Below are 26,055 nucleotides of genomic sequence, written 5' to 3'. Positions count from 1 at the left end.
TACACAAAAAAGCCACAAGTGGTGCTATGGCTCAAGTAGTAGAGTGCTAGCCTTGAGAAAGCTCAAAGACATTGCCCAGGCCCTGAATTCAAGCCCTAGGGTCGTGAAAACAAAACACCCAAAGTCTTATGCTTGTCCTCTTAGACACATTTTATCTTCTCTATCATTCTAGAAAGTGCTATATTTACCTATGCTATGTTTCATAAGCAAATCCCTTATGGTTAAATGGGTATAATATAATAAATCATTTAGAAAAGATAGAATAACTAGGCAAGAACTTGGTAACTGGTATTCAGAATATGATATCAATTACCAAATGCAAGACAAATGAAATTTTGACCTTTTCTGGCAGCCTCATGTAGCTCTTTCAAGTGGCCATACTATGGTCTGTTAAATTACACAAGACTTACGCATTTCTTCTTTGTTCTTAATGGGTACTATAATAACAAAGATGTATTACAAACTGTAATACTAGATCTACAATTAAAAACTTGTCTAATTTTCTTTGTGAAAGAACATGCCTATTTCTGTGTATTCCCATTCTGAAACTTTCCTCATACAGGGAGCTGATAAAAAGCATCAATCTGATCAATTACAGCTAATAAGAGCTCTTTTGCTCACAAGACAATGACCATGCTATGGTTTGGATGTGTCCCCCAAATGTCTTGATCACCAGTATATGATACTTGTATTTACAAGTGGTGCCTTGGGGAATTAGGATTAGATGCAGTCATTTAAGTGGGGCACATGACATTTGTAGCTATGTACGAAAAGGGAAACTCCAGCTAGCAATTCTGCTCTATTTTCTTCGACCATGCTATGCTCTAACAGGAAGGTCTTCAGCAGATACTAAGTGATGATAATGTCATGTAATTAAGACTTCCCAGCCTCTGGAATCATGAGAATACATAAATCTTTATTGGTAATAAAGTCTGTGGTGTTGATTTATAGTCACAGAAGGGAATGCCTGAGTAAAATGCAAATAGTCACCATCTCTCCTTTAAAAAAAAAATCCACACCAAAGCCCAATCAGATGCTCACTTCTAGAGGCCAAGGCTATTACATTCTGATTCTACACCTAAGGCATGATGAAGTATGAAGACATCCTTGTAATAGGATGGTATACAATTTTGTGTTTTATGAAGTCTAAATGCAGTCATTAACTGTGATGCCCTTCTTCTATGCTATCATTCACTACTCTCTCAAGGAAAATAAACTTGCTTACACTCTTGCTAAGCAGAGATATTAGAAGAAATCAAAAGTAAAATAAAAAAGGCCTTTTAAGATGTTTCTATAACAACTAGGGAAAAAAAAGATGTGTACTAGCAATGGAAGTATTGAGAAGTAGATCTTAGATCTACCTAAATTGCTGACAAACTATGTGATGTGCAAGTAAGGAAAAACAATGATGACTCCATAGTTTGAGGATGGGCAACTGGACAAAGTTGCACTTAGCTAATATGGGAAAGATAGGAGGAGGCTAAGGACAATGGGGACTCAGTAAATGTAAGACATATTTAAGTACAGAAGTAAATTCATATTTGCAGGAGAATCAGATACCAAATCAGAAGAGATTATATGTTATATAGTTTATATTGTAAGGCACAAGACTAAACAGAATCACTAAAGAGAATGTGAGATAGAAATGAGAAGAAATCCTAGAATAAAGCTCAGTGGGTAAAAGTGAAAAAACTAGCAAAGGAAACAAGAACACAATGACAAAAGAAAAAGAGGACTGGAACAGGATGGGGAACATAGCAATAAAAGGAAAAGTAGGGGTAGATGCCTAAAAAAGTATATTAAAGAGGAAAAACTGATAAGATAGTGTAAAAGACTCATGGCAGATCAAACAATATGAGAACTGAGAGTACTGAAATTATAAGGATTGGTAATGAATTTGAAAAGGGTAGTTTGCTAATGAACGAGTCAGCAGAGAGAGAACTACAGCCATTCTTAAATTCCTACTAAAAAGGCAAGAAAAGAGCTGGACAGTTGCCTTTAATAGTTCAGCAAGGTTTTGCTATTGAAGAAAATGGGCCTACTTTTCAACTGATGGAGACAAATTGTCAATAAAGACAAATTGGAAATTAAGATAGACTACAAAACATTGTATATATGTGTGTGTGAATATCACAATGAATCCTCTTACATAACTAATGGATGATATTGGGGTGGGGAGAGATAAAAACTGGTTGGTGATATAGGAATAAAAGACAATCACTGGAATGATGCTCTTGAATCTGAAAAGGAATAGAACTAACCCACAGTCCATTGTTGGTCTCTTCCAAGGATGTGGGTAGTGACGGACATGTATGTGCAGAGATTAAAATAGGTAGGTATGTGCAATTTCAAGTTTTCTTGCAAATGCTTTAGTTGTCTCAGAAAACATAAAGAATATAGAGAATAGAAATCAGACTCAAACTACTTACTGGTCCCAGGAAATTATGTGTAGGATACCTGTTGACGTTTATATATGGTCTTGGGATAAAAAGAAGGAACACACAATCCTACAAAGCCTCATGCATACCAACCTGGTCACCTTTTTGCTAGAGACACTGTCATCTTCCTCAATTTGGGTCAAGTCAAGAGAAAAGGAAACCCCATTCAAAGTCACCACAACACAGGCTCTCCCATGTCCACGGGAGAGAGAACAAGGACTGGGTTGCTAAATACAATGGGGCTAATTAAACAGATGTTTCTGCTAGTAATCTGCTAATTTGATTACTTCCAAAGTGTATCCTCAGACATAATAAGTCAAGGTAGAACTTGGGGTCAACTTGGCATCTAGGACAAAGTCCAATAAGCAAGCATTTAGAAATACAGGAAGTTGGGCACAATGGCTTCACACCTGTAATCCTAGCTACTCAGGAGTCTGAGATCTGAGGATTACAGTTCAAAGCCAGCCCAGGCACTAAAGAAAATGAGACTCATATCACCAATTAATCACAAGAAAATGGGAAATGGAGCTATGGCTCCAGAGATAGGATGCTAGCTTTGAGCTGAAGAGCTCAAAGGCCCAGAGTTCAAAATACTTATAGGAGGAGATATGTGGTAAATAACTGCAGAAGAGGGGTCAAAACAAGGTGATAGTGATATTTGGAAAAATCAATATAAACCCTAAAATGTCAAAATGATTTAAAAATAATATACAAAAGTAAAACCTGTGGGCTGGGAATGTGGTTTAGTGGTAAAGTGCTTGTCTATCATGCATAAAGCCCTGGATTTGATTCCTTGGCACATTAAAAACAAAAAAAAAACATTAAATAAACCATAGTTAAAACAAAAAAAAGTAAAGCAATGGGAAACTAGTGCTTTAAAAATGACAACTGTAAGAAGTTTTTCACATTTTAAAAACTAATAAACAAAAGAAAATAACAAAAAAGATTTTAAAAATGATAAAAAAGTATAAAAAATAAGAAAATAACAAAAGAAAGAAAGCAAAGTGCTAGTGGCTCATACCTGTAATCCTAGCTACTTAGGAGGCTAGATCTGACCATCATGGTGCAAAGCAAGCCTGGGCAAAAAAGTCCAGGTGACTCTTATCTTCAATTAACCATCAGAAATCCAGAAATTACTCTATGGGTTAAAGTGGTAGAGTGCTAGCTTTGAACAAAACTGCTCAGCAACAGTGTCCAGGCCCTGAGTTTAAGAACTATGATTGACGTGGTACAAGGAATATAATAATTTATTCTTCAACTCACAAGTTGAACTATTTGATACTGACTCTAGTATTCACATAAGAAATGTACTACATTTTATATTTCCTTTATTATGTACTTCCAAAATTCAAAAGCAGTATTGACGGACAGGATTGATCTCCTAAATGCACTAAGCACTTCAGTATATAATTTACAAATTATTTTAATTATAATATAATAACATAAAAAAGACTTACGTATCATCAGGTAATTATTCAGCAATGCTAAATCATCATATGATGGTTGGTGTTAAGCGTACTGCACAATGCAAAGTAATAAATCACTGATGACTATATAAAAAAGGTAAAATTGTAAGTTTAAGTCTTTTTGAAATCATACTTGCTAACTGTCCAAATTATATAACTAGTCCCGGAATAATGACTAAAATGTGCTTTGAGGTAAATGTAGCACTTTTTTTGGTGGGGGGGGGGCTGGAACACAGGGCCTCGGCACTGTCCTTGGGCTTTCTCAAGGCTAGAGCTCTACCACTTGAACCATAGCACCACTTCTGGCTTTTTCTTCATATGTGGTAATAAGAAATTGAACCCAGGGCTTCACACATGTGAGGAAAGTGCAGTACCACTAGGCCATGGTCCTGGCCCCAGGCATTTGTTTTAAAATGAATATAAGGTGCACAGGAACAGCAAGAAAGCAATACACTACTTTCTTAGTAAGAGCACTTTAACCCATATAATTATATCCAACTCTATGAAGAAAAATGTAAGTGCTGGGCCTTTAGCATAAATAACTCTACAGTTATTATTCCTAACATCAGTATGAGAGTTTATTTATAAACACACACAAAAAAAAAGGAAGATGAGAAAGAGGAGAAGGGGTGGGGGAGGATGAGGAGTATATTTTATGAACACTGTCTAAAAATGGCTCTACATACCCAAAATTGCTTCTGTAGCTTCTAGTGCTAGGGCAGATGCACAGCATCTTACTGTTTCAAAAACAACTTTCACAGACTATTAGTTCATTAAATCCTTAACAACTCTATGAAAAATATATGTTTAAAAACAGAAGAGCAAAATATTTAAGCGCTGGGTGTTGGTGGCGCTTATCTATAATCCTAGCTGCTCAAGAGGCCAAGATCTGAGAATCAAGGTTTAAAGCCAGCCCAGGCAGAAAAGTCTGTTTGACTCTTATCTCCAGTTAACTAACAAAAGGCCCTGAATTCAAAGCCCCATACCAGCACCACAAAAAAAAAAAAAAAGTATAAGAGAGGTGACCCAAATTTCTAACATCTTTGATTATGAAATCCAACAAGTTTTCCAACCCATGGTAACATCAATAATCAGTTATACAGTCCAGTAACAATGCTGAAGGAAATATATAATGAGTGTTTTAAATGCACAGGGTCTTGATATGTTAGTTAATCTGATGTATCAACTTGGCTTGATCATGATATCTAGATCTGCAGTTAAACATTCCTCTAGATGGGCTGGCAATGTGGTTAGTAGAATGTTTGCCTAGCATGCATGAAGTCCTAGGCTCGATTCCTCAGTACCACATAAACAGAAAAAGCTAGAAGTGGTGCTGTGACTCAGTGATAGAGTGCTAGCCTTGAGCAAAAGAAGTGTAGGGACAGTGTCCAGGCCCTGAGTTTAAGCTCCAGGACTGACAAAAAAAAAAAATTACTCTAGATGTTTACTCTAGATGCTTCTTGTAAAGTCATTTTTAGGTAAGATGAATGTCTAAATTATGAGTGTTGAGTAAAGCAGCGTACCCAGTCTACGGCCATAGAACCAACATGGACCTCTTTAAGAAGGAACTCTCCCAATTTTGGTACTTGAACTGCAGCAATTCTCCAGACTTCTCTGCAAATTTGGACTTGTGCTTATAACCATATAAGTTATTTCCTTAAAATATCCACCTCTCTCAAACAAACAAAAAAAGCATCCAGCCTTTTGTGGATAGGAGTTCCCGGGCCAGCCAAATGAAATGGAGGGGACTAGAGTGAAGATTCACCAAAACCATTTAGAATTCCCATCAGGGTTCACAGTACTCTAAAATAACAGATTAGTTTGAAGATTTGAATCCATATCACTAAGAGAAGTTTCTCCTTCCAAGGACTGGCAGATGTGCTGTTGAAAACCTGGCTAAGAGATGAAATTCCAATTATGAAGAGGAGTCTAATGGAATCAGCTACATATATATATATACATACATACATATATATGGTTCATTATTTTCTAAATCAGAAGGCTCAGTTCCAAAACTATTGAATTAGGATTTCTAAGAATGAACAATGCCTGAGTATTGTGTCAGATTATTAATTTTTGCCAATATAGATCTCTCCTTCCCCTTTTCCTTATTAAGAGTTTCTATGACAGGGCCACATTACCTTCCAGCAAGATTTGATTTCTCACATTCTGGCAACTATGGCTGTATGAGTAAGTTCTGGCCAAGAACAGAGAATTTACTATATCTACTTAAAGAGGTACCTAGAATTTAATACTTACAACATTCTAACTCCAAGTGTCATTCCAGGCCCATACTATTCATTCTCCAGTCTTTTTTTTTTTTTTTTTGGGTGGGTCAAGGGGCTTGAACTCGGCCTGAGGGCTATCCCTGAGCTCTTCAGCTCAAGGCTACCACCTTATCCCTGGGCCTGGGCATTGTCCCAGAGCTCTACAGCTCAAGGCTACTACCCTACCCTGGAGGCAAGCCCCACTTCCTGCTTTCTAGAGGTTAATTGGAGATAAGAGTCTCAGGTGCTCCACTGGGAGTTTAGCCTAGCCGTAGAGTGCTTGCCTAGCATGCACAAAGACCCAGGTTCGATTCCTTGTTACTACATACATAGACAAAAGCCAGAAGTGGTGCTGAGGCCAAGTGGTAGAGCTCTAGCCTTGAGAAAGTCCAAGGACAGTGCTCGGGCCCTGAGCTCAAGCCCAGGACTGGCACAAAAAAAAAGTCTCAGGTCCTTTTTGTGTGTGGGCTGGCTTTGAACCTTGATTCTCAGATCTCAGCGGTGAGCCACTTGTGCCCTGCTCCAGTCTTCTTTAAGGTGAAAGGAACGTGAAATTGCCAAACTAACTTAAGCTAATATTCTTTGGAGATTTTTATTTGTAACATGCTAACTCTTAACACTAATACATGTAATGTTTATAAAGTGACTTACAAGTATCTCAGTTTAACTTTTTAAAACTATACTGGAGGGTGCCATTACACAGGATAGAAGGACCCTTCTAAACATCTTTATCACAGTATGGCATAAGTATAGTTAGCAACAATTATGTATTTCAAAATAACCAGTAGAGAGGCTGTCAAATGTTCCAACACAATGAGCTTGGGGTAGTGAATACTCCAAGCATTCTTATCTGATCATGCACATCATATAGATATATTATATATATATAATGTAAATATGGAGCTACCACACCGTATCTATAAATATGTACAATTATTGTGACCCAATTTAAAAAGTACACCAAAAAGCACAGCAATAAAAATTAAAAACTTTGGCACCACAAAGAACATTATCAACAAATTAAAAAGGTAATACACATGTGAATCTGTATCTGATAAGAATTTAGTATCTAGAATACGTAACACAATTACATAAAGAACTATTACAACTGGAGCATAACCCACTCAATTAAAAACAGACAAAAGCTTCAAACAGACTTTTCTCCAAATAAGGTATGTAAGGTGAATGAAAATTCTAACTACAATGAGGTTCAATTCTTAAGGAGTCATTGTTTATAATTATTGGATATGGTGAAATTGGAAACCTTGTCTGATTTACCAGAATGCAAAATGTTTTACCCATCATAGAAAACAATTTAGTGGTTTTTTTTTTGGAATGCTAAACATAGAATGAACCTATGATCCAGAAAAGCCACTGAGATATATATCCAACAATAATTAAAAACAAATGTTCATTCTTGTAAAAGATACATACAGCAGCACTATTCACAATAGCCAAAAGGTAGAATGTCTGTGAATGTACAAATAAAATAAAATGTGCTATATAATATCACAGAATACTCAGCCACAAAAGGAATAAAATACTGATACACACTATAATGCACATGAACTTCAAAAACAATATAAAGCAAGACATAAGATCTTACCAGCAGGTCCAGAATTCTAATTTTTATATTCTCTATACTTTGTAGAAAACAGTTTTCTGTATACTCAAATGTCTTCCATGTAAGTCTCTCATAATTTCATATTTAGCAAAATATTTTAAAATGTCTGCTTCAAGGATTGATATTTGCATCATCAAATTTCTGCCTCAATTTCTCAATGTATTAAATATAAGTGATGTTAGTAAGGTCCTCTAATAGTGAAGAGTACATAGCTTTCTCAGAAGTCTGGTATAGGAGCTCCATCTGAGAATTTGTTAAGCACACTTCTGTCTTCCAACAATTGCAAAGCTATGGCTAAAAATAGCTTGCTATTATATAACCACAGATTTGTACATTTTATATAGCATTGACATAAAGTTCTCTTTAAAAATATGCCACACTAGAAAAAATCATTTTTAAAGGCAGAGACATTTAATTGTAATCTAAATAAATCCCTGTTTTCAGAAGCTATTCCGAGGCACCAAAGTTCAAGTGTTTAGGGGAAAAAAAACTAAAAAATTTATAACAAGCAACACCATAGCAACTGTCTTTAATTTTAATGAATTTGCTGAAATAAGGCATAGTATCCATTTAAGCGTGGAGTTCAGTGAAGTTTTACCTCATATTCCCAGTGAACTGGCATCATCACACCAAGACACAGCACATTCCTATCACCCCACCCCCCTTCATAGACTCATGTGCTTAGTCACATTATTCTCCTTGGTCCCTCTAGTCCAGGATTCCTACAGCCTTGATTAGGTCTGATTTTCTTTTGTACTTATTGTGCCTAACTTTTTTCATTCAATACAAGACTTTTTTCAGATTCATACAAGTTTTTGCCAGAAATGTCATATGATAACTATTTCATAGTATGGCTATACCATGACTCCCAGATTTACTTTTCATTACCTTTGTCTCTAATTCAGAAAATAGGTCTTTCCATGTAGTGATTATTGTTAAGTAGCCAAAGACTAGCTTTCCTTACACAAAGTATTTGTTTTATTTTGTTCAGGCAATGTATTTCCAAGTTTCTCACACTAAGAGAAAAATAAAATTATGTTGCAGTTACAATAAGTTAAACTCCTTCTGAAGGGGCAACTTTCAATGGTTATAGAGTTTTGCCAGTTATAATACAGACAGAAAATAGTATTTTCTGCTTCAACACTGGGGATACTAAGCAATTGCCTTTGGATTCTGGCCACTCTAAGATCATTTAGCTTAAGCCTTCTCCTTGGAAAATTTTGTTATGATAAATTGCAAGAATAGTCTTGTTTTAATAACCTATGTTTTTATAAAACCAATTTTATGAGCAAAGAAAGTATTTGTGTAAAATATTAACCAACCAAAATGATTAGAAAATTCCCAAAGTCCTAAACAATAAGCATGTCTTTTTATTTTCCCTTCTACAGATAGACTTAATTTTTTATCATTTCGAAAGAAAAACAAGTTGACAATGATTAAACCAGTATACTCTAGTGTTCATCCCAAGCACAATATTGGGTAACTTACAAACCAGAAAGAATCACTCATTCATTGCATTTGCTCTTTACCTAGGAAACATATACCAACCACCCACACTATGCCAGATATTCCAGATGCCAGGGAATTCCTAGTACATAAAACATTTGATCATCCCTGCACTCAAAATACTTATATCCACCATGGGAAAAGAAAGTAGGTAGATCTATGGGATATTTAGAGTACTAGATAGTGGAAAACAAAGATAAAAACAAATGAACTAAGGGGAAAAGGAGTCCTGGGAGATAGGAGGAGTCACAGAGGAGGCACTGACAAAGCAGCACTTGAACAAAGGCTGGTGAAGGGGAGAGAACAAAGCAGGTAGAGGAACAGCAAAAGGTCTAAAACAGAAATGAGTTCCCAAGATTTTGTGGAACAGGAGGCAACTGTTCTCAGGACACAGCAAGCCCCACGAATGACCAAAAAATAGTAATGAAAGATATAAAAAAAAGAAAGATATAATTTTAATTCAAGTCTGAAATCTAGGAAAATTCTAAAAACCGTTCCAGTCCATAATTTTTCAGCTAACTGAAAAAGGGTACAATGAGGTGTAGCCTCAGCCACGCTTCAACTGAATTTTTTGATAATAAATTCATGTCAAAATATATGTATTTTTACATACATATAATGGCTCATACCTATAATCATAGATATTTGGGAAGATGAATCCTGAGGATCAAGGCCAGTTGGGGCAGCCAAATATGTGAGACACTTGTCTTTAATTAGCCAGCAAAAACTGAGAGCTGGAGGCATAGCTCAAGTGATAGAGTGCCAACCATGAGAAAAAAAAAATCTAAGTAAAAACAGGCCTGGAGTTGAAGCAGGCAAGTACTGGCATGCATGTTCCACACAAAATATATATTGTTATTATTAAGTGGCAACTCAAAGCGGTTATAATTCCTCAAGTGAGGTACAATTCTTTTTGGTCAGTGTCACCCCTTCCTTTGTTCTACCCCATATTCCCTCTCCTGTCCCTATCCTCAAGTTACACAGTTCAGTTTTTACAAAATGTATACGCAGAATAAAAAGACTACATTTGTACACCCTACTTCCTTCCATTCCTGTTTCCCTGAAAGTCATATGTTCTTGACAAAAACAGAACCATAGTATAAAGTAAAAATGTGTGTCTAATAGCCTATTTACTTACTACTGTTTGTAGTAAAGTCCAAAAATATAATCATCATACATAATTGTACTCTGGGACACAGTAACTAATTCATGAGAGAATGCTGTAATTGGAATCCAGTGATTGCCAAACTATGAGGCTATGAAAATATTCAAGAATTTCCAATATGGTATTGAGGTAGGTAGGGCCCCTAAATGATAGGGCCAATGTGGACATGCCTCAAATATGGCTCTCAATTCTCTTAAGGCTGAAACAGAAAGAGAAATATAATCAATTATGCCCTTTAAATTGTCTACAAGGAAAAAAAGCATACAAAGTACAGTTCTTTAGGGAAAACAAAATCCCTCCTTACTTTGAGCTCTAATTTCTCATCTAGGTTAATATATGTAGGAGAATAATCATAGATCATGTCATTAAACCAACTTTTTAAATGCCTCCTCAGCAGAAAACAAGGGTGTAACTCCAACTTACAACTCAGTTGAAGCCAGTTTTGGGAAACACAGTCTAGTCTAGAAGCATCAGCAATGCAAAACATTTTGAGTAAGTAGAAAAATGGATATTTTATATCCTTTCAAAATGAAACTTTTGGGCTGGGAGTGTAGCCTAGTGGTAGAGTGATCACCTAGCATGCACGAAGCACCTAGCATGCACGAAGCCCTGGGTTCCATTCCTTGGTACCACATACTCAGAAAAAGTCAGAAGTGGCATGGTGCTAGCCTTGAGCAAAAAGTGTCCAAGGACAGTGCCCAGGACCTGAGTTCAAGCCCCAAGAGTGTCAAAAAAAAAAAAAGAAGAAAAAGAAAGAAAAAAGAAAAATGAAGCTTTTACCAATCTCACAAACAATGGACAGAAATTTCCTCTGAAGATTTTGAAAGCTAAGTATTCTATGCAAAATCTGTTCATATGTCAGTATTCTAAGCCATCTGTTAATCTTATTTCTAAACTTAGTATTTTTTTTTTGTCTAGTTGGGAAACTAGCTTAAATTAACAGCCAAATCAGCTTTCAATAACAGGTAGACTGTCCTATCTAATGGATGACCTTTTCCCAATTCAAACCATGCTTGTTACAGTTGGGATGTTCTTTTGCAATAAAGGTAGAGGCTAGCTCTGTTTTGTCCTCCTACCTATATAAGTTTGGGCAAGTAAATAATCCTGGGACCAGACCCTAATATCCTTCTTTGTAAGACAAAGAGTAGATTCACGATTTTCAAACTATGGTCTGTGGAATTGCTTCAGTTGATGAGAGGGTGTTTCTATTTTTATATATGCCCTATATTGGCATCTTTCCCAAATAAAGACTTGAAAATCCAGACTAGAGGCTGTAACTCTAACATTTGAAACAATTCCTTAATATATACATACACACAAAAATAAAATATTAAAAATTAAATCATAGTTCCACTAAAAGTTGTACTTAAAAATATCACTTCTAATTCAACTATTTTAGAACACAGAATAACAATAAAATCTCCACTATAAGAACATTATTAAAAGTTAAATTTTGATTTCTCAGAGAAAAGAAGCTCAAAAAAAGCCCAGTGTGGAGAATGTAGCCAATACTAACTCGGTAAACTGAAGAACAGCTGGGAGCTACCCTGTGTATATATGTCTGAAGCCTGGAGAGTCTAAGCTCCCTTCTGCCTGGGGACGTTTCTCATTCAACCACTGAGCACAAATCTCATGCTTGCTGTCATTCCTATAACCACCTACTGCTTCCCATTAGGGTTCTTTTCATTCAAAACACTATGCTACAAATCATTCCATTCTCATTCTGAATAATACAGCATACATACAAATACTGCCTTAATATAAAACCAGAGTATTTATTTACCTTTATCTCCTTTGTGTCTCATAAATACTAAGTACTTGGGAGGCAGAGAACTACAGATCATGGATTTCAGCAGGCCTGGATATAAAAATTCACACAAAACTCCATTTTAACCAAGTGTTAGGTATAAGGCATATACCTGCCATCTAAATGACAAAGAGTGGCACGAATAAGAGGATCGCATTTTGGCCAGCACATGTATAAAATAATACCTTGTTTTAAAAATAATGCGGAAAAAGGAGCCAGGAGTGTGGCCTACTGGTAGAGTGCTCGCCTAGTATGCACAAAGACCTGGGTTTGAATCCTCGGTACCCTATACACAGAAAAAAAGCTAGAAGTGGTGCTCAAGTGGTAGAGCTCTAGCCTTGAGGAAAAAGTCCAAGGACAGTGCTCAGGCCCTGAGTTCAAGCCCCAGGACTAGCAAATAATTATTATTAATAATAATAATAATATAATGTGAAAAGGGGGCTTGCAGAATAATTCATGAGGTACAGTGAGTACACTAAGCAAGCACCATGCCCTGAGTTCAAACCCCAAGACCAAACAAAACTCCTGTGTTGCACAGGAGGACTATGACCTTTGAAATAAAGCTTGCCCAGAGTTAAAGACCAAGAATAGAATCTTGACTACTGAAACACATGCTTAAGAGTGGCTGGTACATTTTCTGTCTTTCATGCTGTCTCTCAGGATTTCAACATGTTGGATTGTGTAAAAAATAACCAACACCTCATAGTATACAATAATGGTAAACCTCTGAGATTTAGAGAAAAATAAGACACAGATCATCCTGACTTGACTCTTTGATGCTGATATCAAGGCTATGAGAGTATGACAGAGTATGTTGAGCAGCTGATTGAAAATACAGTAAGATTAAAAACTAGGAGGAGGTAAATATGAGGAAAAGGGGAAATGGTAGGCTGGCCCAAGTAGCAGAGTACTGGTAAGTATGAATCATGGGCTCAATTACCATTACCAGTGTGCACACACACACATGCACATGTATGCACGCGCACGCATGCGCACACACACACACACAATTCCATGAAGGAACAAGAAAATAATCATTCTTCTTTCATTACTCAGACTACCAAGAAATAGAAAAAATGTGAAGTGAGGAAAAAAGAAAAGAGAATGCAGTATAATACAAATAAAAAGAGGTGTGTAACTGAAAGACATTCCATACAAATGTTAAGTTTATTTAAGTCTCAACAGGGTAGTAGTACTCAGACTGTAAACATTTGCAAGTTTGGTCCTTCAAGATGAAATATAAAAAATATTATAGCATATACAGTAATGAATAGAGTCACACTGACCTATTTTCTAAGTTACAAAATAGCTAACTTAAAATCTAGAAAGAAAATATTTAGATACACGTAACTTAGAATTCATCTATCTTTCCAAGGACAGAAATAAATGTAGAAATGGTAAAGGAAGGGGTGCCGGAAGTTTGGCCTAGTGGTAGAGTGCTTGCCTAGCATGCATGAAGACTGGGGTTTGATTCCTCGGTACCCCACATACATAGCAAAAAGCCAGAAGTGGTGCTGAGGCTCAAGTGGTAGAGTGCTAGCCTTGAGAAAGTCCAAGGACACTGCTCAAGCCCTGAGCCCAAGCCCAGGACTGGCAAAAAAAAAAAAAAAGAAGAAATGGTAAAGGAAAATGAATTCAGAGGCATAAAGATAATTACTGCCAAAAAATTGACATAAAAACTTAAGATTTGAGGCCAAGTGCTTGTGGCTTATGTCCATAATCCTAGCTACTTAAGGAAGCCGAGATATGAGGACTGCCTGCAGTTCAAAGCCAGCCCAGACAAAGTCTGTTAAACTCTTACCTCCAACCAGAAAACTGGAAGTGGTGCTGTAGCTAAAAGTGGTAGAGTGTGGGGCTGAGAGTTTGGCCTAGTGGTAGAATGCTTGTCTAGCATGCACAAAGACCCAGGTTTGATTCCTTGGAACCGCATATATAGAAAAAAGCTAGAAGTGGTGTTGAGGCTCAAGTGGTAGAGCTCTGGCCTTGAGAAAGCCCAAGAACAGTGCTCAGCCCTGAGCCCCAGGTCTGGCAAAAAATAAATAAATAAAAATAAAGGGGGGGGGGCGGGAGTTTGGCCTAGTGGTAGACTGCTTGTCTAGCATACACAAAGACCCGGGTTTGATTCTTTGGCACCACATATACACAGAAAAAGCCAGAAATGGTGCTATGACTCAAGTGATAGAGCTCTAGCCTTGAGAAAGTCTAAAGACAGTGCTTAGGCCCTGAGTTCAAGGCCCAGAACTGGCAAAAAAAAATATGGTAGCTTGCTAAGCATTGAGAGAAAAGGCTCAGAGACAGTGCCCAGGCCATGAGTTCAAATCCCACAACTGACCAAAAAAAGAGTAATTTAATCAAGATTTACAGGTAGTTCTTTAAACCATATACAATATCCTAATAAGACTTATTTGACAGGGTCAAGCATTCATTTCAAGGGAGAAAAAGATATTCGGAGATATCCAATGGGAAAAAGGAGAAATTCAATATGAAATCATAGATCCAAATCAAATACCAGTGGCTCAAACTTAAAAACTTAATCTAAGTAGAATGCTGATATCTGAGGACTGTAGTTCAAAGCCAGCCCAGGTAGGAAGGTCCATGAGACTCTCATCTCCAATTAACCAAGGAAAAGTTAAGGGAAGCATAGCTCAAGTGGTAGAGCATTAGCATTTGATCAGAAGAGGGTAAAGGACAGTGCCCCGGCCCTGAGTTTAATCCCTGGTACCAGTGTACACATATATAGCACACACATACATATATACACACAATGTGCGTGCACATGTACACATATGTAAATAAAAGACCGCTATGGACTTCTATAATTATTTTATAATCCTCAGTTTGCCAAAACTGCCCCCCCACACAAAAAAGGAACCAGGTGCTAGTGGTTATGCTTATAAACCTAGCAACAAAGGAAGCTCAGACCCAGAAGATGTGGTTCAAAACCAGTCAGAGCAGAAGTCCACAAGAATCTACCTCTTAATTAAACTAGCCAAAAGTTGGGAGTGCCAGGTATAAGCAAACAAGCTAAGTAAGTTTGAGGTCCTGAGTTAAAGCCCCAGTATTGGGAAAGAAAGGAAGAAAGGGGAAAAAAGCCTGAAATAGTCTCATAAGCATTAGTTATTGTTTTTTTTAACTACGATGGTTTATTAAAAAAAAGAAAAGTTGGCCGGGAGTTTGGCCTAGTGGTAGAGTGCTTGCCTAGCATGCACGAAGACCGGGTTCAATTCCTTGGTACCACATACATAGCAAAAAGCCAGAAGTGGTGCTGAGGCTCAAGTGGTAGACTCCTAGCCTTGAGAAAGTCCAAGGACAGTGCTCAAGCCCTGAGCCCAAGCTCAGGACTAGCAAAAAAAAAAAAAAAAAAAAAAAAAAGTTCTAGCAAGTTTCCAAGGAACAGATCATTTCAATTTTATAGAGGTTCTTCCAGAGAACAGCAAAAGAGAAGATACTATCAAATTTACTTTATGAGGTCAGTATAACCTTGACATGGAATCTCAAATGAAAACAGAATAAAAAGAGAAATTACAAGCCAATCCCACTTATAAACAGAGATACAAATATCCAAAAGAAATTCAATTCAGAGTATTTGAATATAACATGACCAAAAGAGGCTTTTGTAACAATAGCTTATTAGAAAAACATAATCCTCTTAATAAAGGCATATAGACCATTTGGTAAAATCCAACACTTTCATTATTTAAAACAATACAATGTAAGAATGATCATTAGGACTGGTAATGTGGCTTAGTGGGAAAGTCTTGCCTAGCATGCACAGGATACCAAATAAACAGAAAAATCTGGAAGTGGAGCTGTGGCTCAAGTGGCAGAGTACTAGCCTTGAGCAAAAGAAGGTCAGGAACAGTGTTTCAGCGCTGACTTCAAGCCCCATGACAAGCCAAAAAGAAAGAGAGAGAATGATCATTAATCTGGTAAATAGTAGTTTTAAATGTCATTCCAAACAGTGAAAATCTGGTAAACAGTAGTTTTAAAATGTCATTCCAAACAGTGAATCAGTAAAAAATAAAAATGTGTCTTTTGGAGTAGGTGGGGTAAGGATGTAGCTCAATGTGCCTGGCTCAAAGACATAGTAGCGTTCCATTTCCAGCAAAACAAATATACATATCTTTTAAAAATCAGGCATAAATCTGGGTTATCATCATCTCAACATTATCCTTGCCAGTAAATAAACAAGGAAGAACTAAGAAAACTAAGGATTGGAAGAGAACAAAACTGTAATTATAGATTATGAAAGTTCACAGAGACTGAACCAGTGTACTTTGAGTATTTCTACTTCCTCACTCACACGTCCTCCTCTACTCACTGCAATCACACATCTTCCTAGGCCGTAAGTCTAAAACTTATCAAAGACTCCAGTGATCATCTGGCTCTAAGACACAGTTCCCATCTGCATTTCATGGCATGGTCAGCTCCCCTTTGCCTTCCTCATTCTAAGGCTTCTCCTGCCTCCTTGCTATTTTTCCATGTTTTTTGCTGGCATCCTTTCTCATTTACACTTGTCTTTCAAGTATCAGTAGTCACTCTTTGTCTCAGTCTTTTCCAAACTATACTTCTTCCTACCTGGCATTATTCACTCTTTGACCTGTGATTACCACTTTTATTTAGGTGACTCACTATACTAATGGTTCCCAAATTTTCCAGACAAGTAAACACAAGTCAACCTCTGGAACAGAAAACCCATCTTCTTACATTCTAAGTATTCCTTACCATAGTCACCTTCTAGCGATGATTTATGCCAGGAAGCTGAGAGTCAGCTATAACTCTACCTTCAATATACTATCAGCTCCTATCTATAGCTCATTTTGGAAGTAGTAGTTCTCTACTTACTTTTCCTTTTCTCTCAATGACTGACTTGATTGAGGGTAAATAATCTCCCCTGAATTCCTATACCTAGTTGTCCTGCTTTCAGGCTTCTCCTATAATCATTTTCTTAATGAGCAAATCTGATTAAAGTTCTCTAGATTAAAACCTTTCAGTGATTTTATTTATTTATTTATTTATTTATTTATTTATTTATTTATTTATTTATTTATTGCCAGTCCTGGGCTTGAGCTCTGGGCCTAAGCACTGTCCTTGGACTTTCTCAAGGCTAGATCTCTAACCACTTGAGCCTCAGCATCACTTCCAGCTTTTTTTTTCTATGTATGTGGTACTGAGGAATTGAAACCAGGTCTTCCTGCATGCTAGACAAGCACTCTACCACTAGGCCAAACTCCCAGCCCCCTTTCAGTGATTTTTAACTGCCTAGGCTAAATTTTAAATACTTTAAGAACAATTTTTAAAGTCCTGCAAAAGACCCTGCTTCTATCCATTTAGATTTAACCTCTCCACCATCTCCAGTCTTAAGATATGAATTGCATCCTTCTGTTGCTTTTGGGTTGTACCTTCTACAAGAATTTATTTAGTCATCTGGCTCCTAGAGCAAACACCATGCTTTTGAAAAACAGATGGGTCTGTCAAAGTAGACATTCTGTAAATATCTATTGAATTAATCAAGGGGAAAAAAAAACAAGACCAAGTATTAAGTGTCAAATCTGCAATGAACCACTGTAACAATGTAGAGAGGTTATATCTGAAATTAAAGTGCAAGAAAAATTAAGCCTGACTATACAATTTATTGAAAACTTAACAGTTATAAGCCTGACATTAAACTACATACTAGTAGGAAACAAAACATAACTTCATGAAGGTTGGTGTGAACCACTGTAAGATAGAAAAAGTAACCGAATAGATCTTAGCTCATATTACACATAACAAGCCTCACATATATACACATACACATACACACACACACACACAGACACACACACACACACACACACACACACACACACATATATATATCATGCTACTAAAGACCTTATATTTTGCAGAAAAATGCCCCAAAGTTACCAAAATAAATAGCTTAAACTTCATTTTCTTTGTATATAATGTATGACCTAGTCTTTCAAAATTTAATGTGTAGCAGATTTCTAGCTTTTAAATCAAGTTAGTGAAATGTTTAATATACATTAAACTAAAGGAAGCAAATACTCTACTTTTTTTTCTTTTTATTTTCCAGTCCTAGGGTTTGTACTCAGGGCCTGAACAATGTCCTTGGGCTTTCTTAAGGCTAGTGCTCTACCACTTGGGTCACAGTGCCACTTCCGGCTTTTTCTATTTATATGGTATCAACAAATCGAACCTGGGTCTTCGTGCATGCTAGGCAAGCATTCTACCACTAGGCCACACTCCTGGGGCTTCTAAACTACTTTTTAAAGCAATTAAAATTTTCTTAGAATCCTTGAATCAGAAAAAAAAAAAAGAATCCTTGAATCAGATATAGGTAAATGGTGATGACAGAAATATTAATCAAAACCTTTTAAAATAAAACATGCAGCTTAGACTATGATGTTGCATGATTGTTCTGCTTTACTTAATTCTTAAAAGTATGTGTGTACTGTATAAACTATTCTGAACATGAAAACATTTGCTTTTAGTATGGAAAAATCTTAAGCTTTTTTATTTTCCCATATTCTTCAAGAGGCACAACTGTAGGTAAGTGACAGGAATCACTTTTACCACTACCAAAATAAAAATTATATATGTGCATATATTATAAATGTTTAATAATTTCTGAAGAGGAAACCAAAGCCCAGCAACTACATTCACACTGATACAAGTTTAAATTCCAGTCTAGGAAAAATAGGCTGGACAGTGGCTGACTCCTCTGACAATCCAGTTCAGATTAAATATCTAACAAATCTAGACAACGTGCCAAGTCATTGGCTTCAGTGCTAATATCAAACATTATGTGGAAGAGAGATTAACCTTGTATCAAAAAGAAATCAAACTTTATATTTAGATCCTGATACTCTAGCCTGCACATCAACTCCAAGTATTTTCCTTCTTTGAGAAAGCTTCCTGCACATACAATGCCAAGACTTCCCAATGAAATGCCTTAATTTAAAAAAAAAAATTAAACTTTTCATAACTGTAATACTCTGAAAATCTCTATCAGGGCCATCCTTCTCTCCTGAACATCCTCCCTTTAAATCCAGAAGGAAAACAAAACAACAATAACAATCACCAGCATAACTAAAAACATGAAACAACCAGCCACATGCTCTGAATGCTAGGGAAATGTGATTCCCCACTGGCTTAGGCTACAAAGAAAGCCTATGAGTAATCAAAAACACTTAATGAAAACATGAAAGTTGGAAGCCCCCCCACAACACACATACATTATTATTTCCCGGTCCAGTCATGCTTTTCCACCTGCAATTTTTCATATTTCAGTCGTGCTAAGTTCATCTCAATGTCAGCAAGTGCAGAAGCACTCAAATAATCAGTAACCTGGAAGGTTATTTAGGACAATAATGTCTTTTGCTCTCTTACTCCTCCCATTCCAGCTCCAATTGACCTAATACTAATATTTAGCGGAAAGAAAAAAAAAATCAGTCAATAGGAATTTCCCCTGGGACTCTTCCTGGAACCCAAAGCAAAACTATACAAACTATACCCAGCAGGGAGACAGCAAAGTGGAAACAGGGAGCTGGGTCTTTCCCTGGCACACCCCTCCCCAAGCACCTATGGCCACATTGGATTCAGCATACCCGTCCAACTATTCGTGGATAGATTCACATCTGGTCAGCCCCCTCCCCCTCTCCCTCTCCCCCATTCCCCCTCTGTCCTCAGCCGCTCCTGAGGCTGTCTCACAAAGCCAAAGGAGACGGACACACACACACACACACACACACACACACACACACACACACACACACACACACACACACACACACACACACACACACACACACACACACACACACACACACACACACACACACACACACACACACACACACACACACACACACACACACACACACACACACACACACACACACACACACACACACACACACACACACACACACACCCCTACCTACCTACCTACCTACCTACCTACCTGGGCAGGGTGTGAAGCCCCTGGCAGAAGCGCTCCACTCCTTATTCCTCTGTAAGCTCCAATACCAACGTGTTCGGCCTGTTCCTCCTTGTCCTCCCCTTCAGCCAGGCCGATCCAGGAGGTTAGACCCAGGGCGGCACAAGGTCTCCTAAAGTCACCTTTGGAGCCCGCCCCCGGCTCCAGCAAGGCAGCAGTGCCCGCCTCCCTCTGGGAGATCCGGAGGAGGTCGATTGCCCGGCCGACTCCAGCCGCGCCCTGGCCCTGGCCGCAGAGGTCCGTGCAGAGCCTGTCTCCACCTGCAGCTGCACAGCCACCCTCCGGGGGGCTCTGCTAGCAGAGTGCAGTGCAGCCGGGAGCGGAATGCTGTGGCCTGCAGCAGCAGCCAGTGGCTCTACCCGGCAGCCACAGTCGTTCTATACTCCCGACTCCCTTCCCTGACGGTAGGGATGGACCCCAGGGCGCAGGCGGGCGGGGAGATCCAACCCCAGCCTGGAGAGAAGAGGGAGCAGAGCTGAGCCCAGGGAACTGAGCCGGAATTCTCCGAGGAAAGCAAGCTAATGCTACTTGCTTTTGGCTCGGCAAGGTCCTGGCGTTAGCCCAGTGCTCAACTCTGTCCTAGAGACTCCAGGCCTGATAACTTTTAAAGGGCAACTCACCCCTCAGGAAACCCGAGAAAGCAAAGGAGTCAGCTTCTCTTCAACCTTGCCTGCAACACTAAATTCTTCACTGAAGAGATCACTATGGATCAGTTTTTACCGATTTATTTTATATCCTAGTTACAGGCTATTTAAGCAGTAAAGGCAAACAACAGTGTTTGCCCTATTTAAGTGAAAGAAATGATTTCCTGTAACAGCCAGGCTTGGAGGGTACACAGGACTCCAAGGTAAGGAAACCCCAACAAATAAATAGTGTATAAAATATAAATATGTAAATAAGAGATATATAATCAAGTCAAGTTAATGAGACTTCTAGTTAACTATAATGCTTAAGGTTTTTTGTCTGTTTTAAAGCTAGGATTGTTCGAATATAAAGTTGTTTAAACCTTTCAAAAAACTTCAAAAATCTGTTTTCTTATCTTGATGAATCTCAAATAATAAACTGAATATCAAGTTACTAAAGTACTTTACAATCAGTGGCAGTGAGATTTACACTACAAATGTAAAATTCATGCAAGACATTCAAGGCATACTGGGGAAATGTGGAATGTCTGTGAAATTTGAGGTTTCTCTGTGTCTTTGAAAAGGCACTTTGTTTCCCCTCCTACCCCCATTCTAAACTGATAACTAAGCATTCTTATGCTTGGAAAAATCACATTTATCTCCAAAGGAAAGCCCCTGCCACAGTATCTTTCTCTAGGCCCCCAAACTGAAAAATGAATTCAGTTTATAGAAGCAGAACTGACAATACAGCAAAAACAAGATTTTGCTTTACAAGGCGATTTACAGGACATCTAAAACTTGTCTGACATTGTACAGACACTGATTTGTGTTCTCACTTTCAGACTTAGAAATTGCATTCCTGAACATATTTTAATTTGCTCTAGGTTGAAGTCCCTGAGTTTAGATTGAGATTAGTCTAATTCCAAGGTTTGTGTTCTTTCCTTTGTACATTCATTATTCATTCACTCAAGTATTTATTAACAACCTACTATAAGCCAAGAACTATGTTACAAAAAATAAGATACAGGGCCATGAGTTTGGCCTAGTGGTAGAGTGCTTGCCTAGCATGCAGGAAGACTGGGATTTGATTCCTTGGTACCACCACATAGAAAAAAGCCAGAGGTGGTGGTAGAGTTCTAGCCTTGAGAAAAAATCGAAGGACAGTGCTCAGGCCCTGAGCTTAAGCCCAGGACTGGCAAATAAATAAATAATAATAATAATAAAATTAAAAAATAAGATAGTTATTTCCTTAAGGAGCTCTTGTTTAGTGAACATATATGGATACAACACGACCAATGTTAAGATAACAAATAACTCCTGGAACAACAGAAGGAACACCTAACCTAGTTTTTAAGGGTGGAGCCTGGAATTGGGAAGTGGCGGCAGTCTTTGTCAGTGTAATCCAGGGAACTTTATCCTGAGGAACACCAATTAAGAATGTGTCTACTGGGATGGGGGGGGCAGTGGGAAGTGAAGTAAAGATACATAAGCAACTGAGATATAGGACACCAGATAGAAAGGAATTGATAAAAGGTTAGATGATCGCTTATAATATATATATTACATATATATATATATTATAAAGGGTAACCAAAGACAACCGCTATGATCACAGCTTGAGTTACTTACCAGCCAGTAGTTGTTTATTGTAAAGATGATATTCAGAATATTTACATAAATGAGTACATCTCTTTTCAAAGTGTCCCCCTTCCTCATCTTCTCCCACTTTCCCTCCCTCAACCCTCCTAAGTTGTAAAGTTCATTTCACTGTTGCATTGGCTCACTTTTTTTTGTTGTTTGTTTGTTTGTTTGTTTTTTTGCCAGTACTGGGGCTTGGCTTGTACTCAGGGCCTAAGGACTATCCTTGGACTTTCTCAACGCTAGAGCTCTACCACTTGAGCCATAGTACCACCTCTGGCTTTTTTCTATTTAGTGGTACCAAGGAATCAAATCTGGGTCTTTGTGCATGCTAGGCCAGCATTCTATCACTAGGCCAAACTCCTGGCCCCTGTCTCACCATCTTCTTATTCTCCTTCCCTTCCTCAAATCAGATAAATGTATATAGAAGACACAGGATACTAAAATCAAAACCAGTGACAACAGGGGATAATCCAAAGGGGGTGGGGGAACCATGAAAGAAAACTGCCTGATCTTATCTGATTTCAGAAAAAAACATTGCTTTTGAAATCCTTCTGATATAACAATATATTTTGCAAAAAGCAGCTGGCTATACTGGTTCACTGGAAGGAGAGATGTAAATAATATTTCTAGTTCACAAAAGTGTGAGATTATCTAGGGAGATAAGGTCTAAGAAAAGGTCTACTACAGAAACCTAGGGGATGCTGATATTTAAGGCACAGGCAGAAGAAAGTATGCCCAAGAAGATGACTGTGCAAGGAACTGAGAAACTATAAAAGATAGAGAGGAGGAAGGAAGGTGCCATGGAAGCCAGAGAAATCCAAAAGACAGGAAATAATCAAGTGTCAAGTATTTAAAGATAACCGAAAAGCAACCAATGATTTAGCACTAAGGAGATATTGGCAAAAATAATTTCAGTGGACTAGCTGGGAAATTAAACAGAAAGCATTGTATTAAAAAAACTGGAAAGGTTTGTATGAAAACAGATAAAAGTTACAAAGGAGTAGAGAATTAAAGAGAAGAGAGGAGTTACTTTAAAAAAAAAGCTAAATAGAAGACAGAAACCTCTAACAAAAGGAGGATAGGGAGTGAAACAGATACAGTGGTGAAGGTATATTAGGGAGTTGGTGGCCTTATCAATGGTTGTCTATGGCTCTTCTGAGAAGAAAGCTTTGGAGGAACGAAGGCCTATGGGACCACTGTGTACAATAATAGGAAATAAGAGCAGAGGAATTAAAATATTCTAGTACAGGAAGCTAAACATCAAGACCATGACTTGGATAGTCGTGAGTCCACAAATGACTACCCTTTAATAGTTCTATCCAGGAAAGCAGTACAAATTCAGATGGCTCCAGTTTACAGTCTGGATCTTTCCAGTCGACCACACACAACACCATCATTATTGACTCACATATCTAGGTCACATCTCTTCAGCAGGCAGGGAGTTTAACATCAAAGTATAAAATGTTTTATAAGTGAGCTTAACCAGCTTCAAATAGTTCCTAAGTTAGAAAAACCGGTTTGACTAAGACCATGGGGAGTTCTATGATGCAAAGAACAAAAAAACACCAGCAATGGCTTCCACATGACAATTTAGCCACATTTGAAATCATCCTTTGTCTATATTGGGGAAAATAAAAGATACAGAAGTAACTCATGAAGAAGCGTTTAACCTTTTGAATGAAATTCTCAGATAAGGTTAAACATTAATATACTGTACTACTGTATTTCCAAGGTTTCTGCCCTAAAAACAGTCTAACGAAGTTTTCACTTATTTTATATATTGTACTTTTTCTCAACTATGTAAGTAGCTCTGTTTACAAATAAAGTCTAAATAAAGTCGAAGCTCATTTCACTCACCTGTAAGTCATAATGAGCATTTAACTCATGTGGGTTGTATCAGAGCACCCCCTTTCAAAACAAAAATCACTAACAAGTCACAAAGAAAAGGCAGGCACAAACACCAATACCCACTGAAATCCTCAAGCTTTCCATCCAGAACTAGTCTATTCTTCTTGTAGATAATTATACCAAGTATCACTCTCTGGTTTTCTTGTTAGTAAGCAAGGGATTAAAACAGTAAATCAGAAGGATTCAGTATTCCACTTAGAAGAGCAAGCACAATTAATATAAAAATCAGGAATGTTTAAAGGCCTATAGATACAATCAAGAATTCAAAAAGTAATAGACCCAGACCATTTAGTTGAAAAAACATACATATCCATTCACATTATTCTCTGATTTGTCTGATAAACTGACACAGAATAATTATGAACAAGAAGAAGAAGATAATCCAAGATGTCTAGCAACTGTAAATTTTAAAGTTTTATGTTATGTAGGATGTTTAGCTCCATGGTAAGCATAAGGCCCTAAGTTTCATCCTCTGAATTACCCAAAGTGGGGGAAAAAAAGGTGATTGTTTACATCATAAATAAATGCCAAGAGAGGAGTGCTGTGTGCCAAACCTACAATCTCATCTCCTCAGAAGCCATAGAATTAAAGAAGGAATGAGATCCAAGGCTAACCAAGGCAAAATGTTAGCTAGATTCTTTCTCTCTCTCTCTCTATCCCCACTCCCCACTTCTCCCTCTCCTTCCCCCTTCCATTCTGGGCTTGAACTCAGAGCCTGGGCACTGTTCTTTAGCTTTCTCAAGGCCAGCACTCTACCACTTGAGCCATAGCACCACTTCCAGCTTTTTTCTGTGTATGTTTTACCAAGGAATGGAATCTAGGGCTTAGTGTATGCTAGGCAAGCACTCTATCACTAGGCCATGCTCCTGGCCTAGATCCTGTCTACAAGCAAGCACAGAGGGTGGCACATGTAATCTTAGATACATGGAAGACTTAAGTAGGAGGTCCCATGGCCCTATAGACGAAAAGCATATGATCCTCTCTGAAAAATAACTAAAATAAAATGGGTGAGGATGGTTCAAGTGGTAGAATGCTTGCCGAGCAGATATAAAGCCCTGAGTACAAACCTCAGTACCACTAAAAAAACAACAACAAAAACATCAAGAAAAATAATTCGAATATTTACTGCCTTAGGAAAGTTGCTTATATCTTTCTAATCTGCATCTTATAACAGGTACAACAAAGGTGCTTGGCTAGTATGATTTCATTTACTCTTCAAAACAATTTTTAATCATTTTACCCCACTTTTAAAAAGGATAGTACTGAAAAACTTAGTGACTGAAAAAAAATAAAGATTAAGGTTTGGAGCCAGGAACCAAAGTTGTCTGTGTGACTTCAAAGGTTATGACTACTCTTAAATAGTTCTAGATATTAGAAATGTTAACTGATAATGTCAGATAAATACAGCACTATAGGTAATTAGGCCATGCTGACCTCAATTAAACTATTAATTCCAATGTTGTAATACTTGGGCATGTGAAAGACAAACTTCAACCTGGGTGTGGTACTGCATGCCTTTAATCACAGCACTCATGACACTGAGGTAGGATCAGTGTGAATTCCAGGCCAGCTGAGGATACTTAACAAAATGGGAGTGAGGGAGGG

The 26,055-nt window shown here is 37.7% G+C and overlaps 1 protein-coding gene across 8 annotated transcripts in view; it reads right to left on the bottom strand.

Annotated features, from left to right (window-relative positions):
* Nucleotides 1-26,055, bottom strand: part of Osbpl1a (oxysterol binding protein like 1A) — a 175,836-nt gene that overhangs the window by 66,139 nt on the left and 83,642 nt on the right. The window contains exon 1 of one of the 8 annotated variants that reach the window (XM_090353325.1): nucleotides 20,243-20,444. The exons of 6 other annotated variants lie outside the window; for them this stretch is intronic. The gene's annotated coding sequence lies outside the window, so the exon portion shown is untranslated. Of the gene's footprint in view, nucleotides 1-7,777; nucleotides 7,870-20,242; nucleotides 20,445-26,055 lie in introns of those variants that run through there. One more of the 8 variants, XM_090353326.1, reaches the window with a different exon arrangement.

This window comes from Megascapheus bottae, chromosome 19, assembly GCF_031878675.1.
Source record: "Megascapheus bottae isolate mThoBot1 chromosome 19, mThoBot2.hap1, whole genome shotgun sequence".
In the NCBI taxonomy this organism is placed as follows: Eukaryota; Metazoa; Chordata; class Mammalia; order Rodentia; family Geomyidae; genus Megascapheus; species Megascapheus bottae.
Note: the sequence above shows the minus strand (reverse complement) of the source record. Positions and strands in the feature narration are given on the sequence as shown.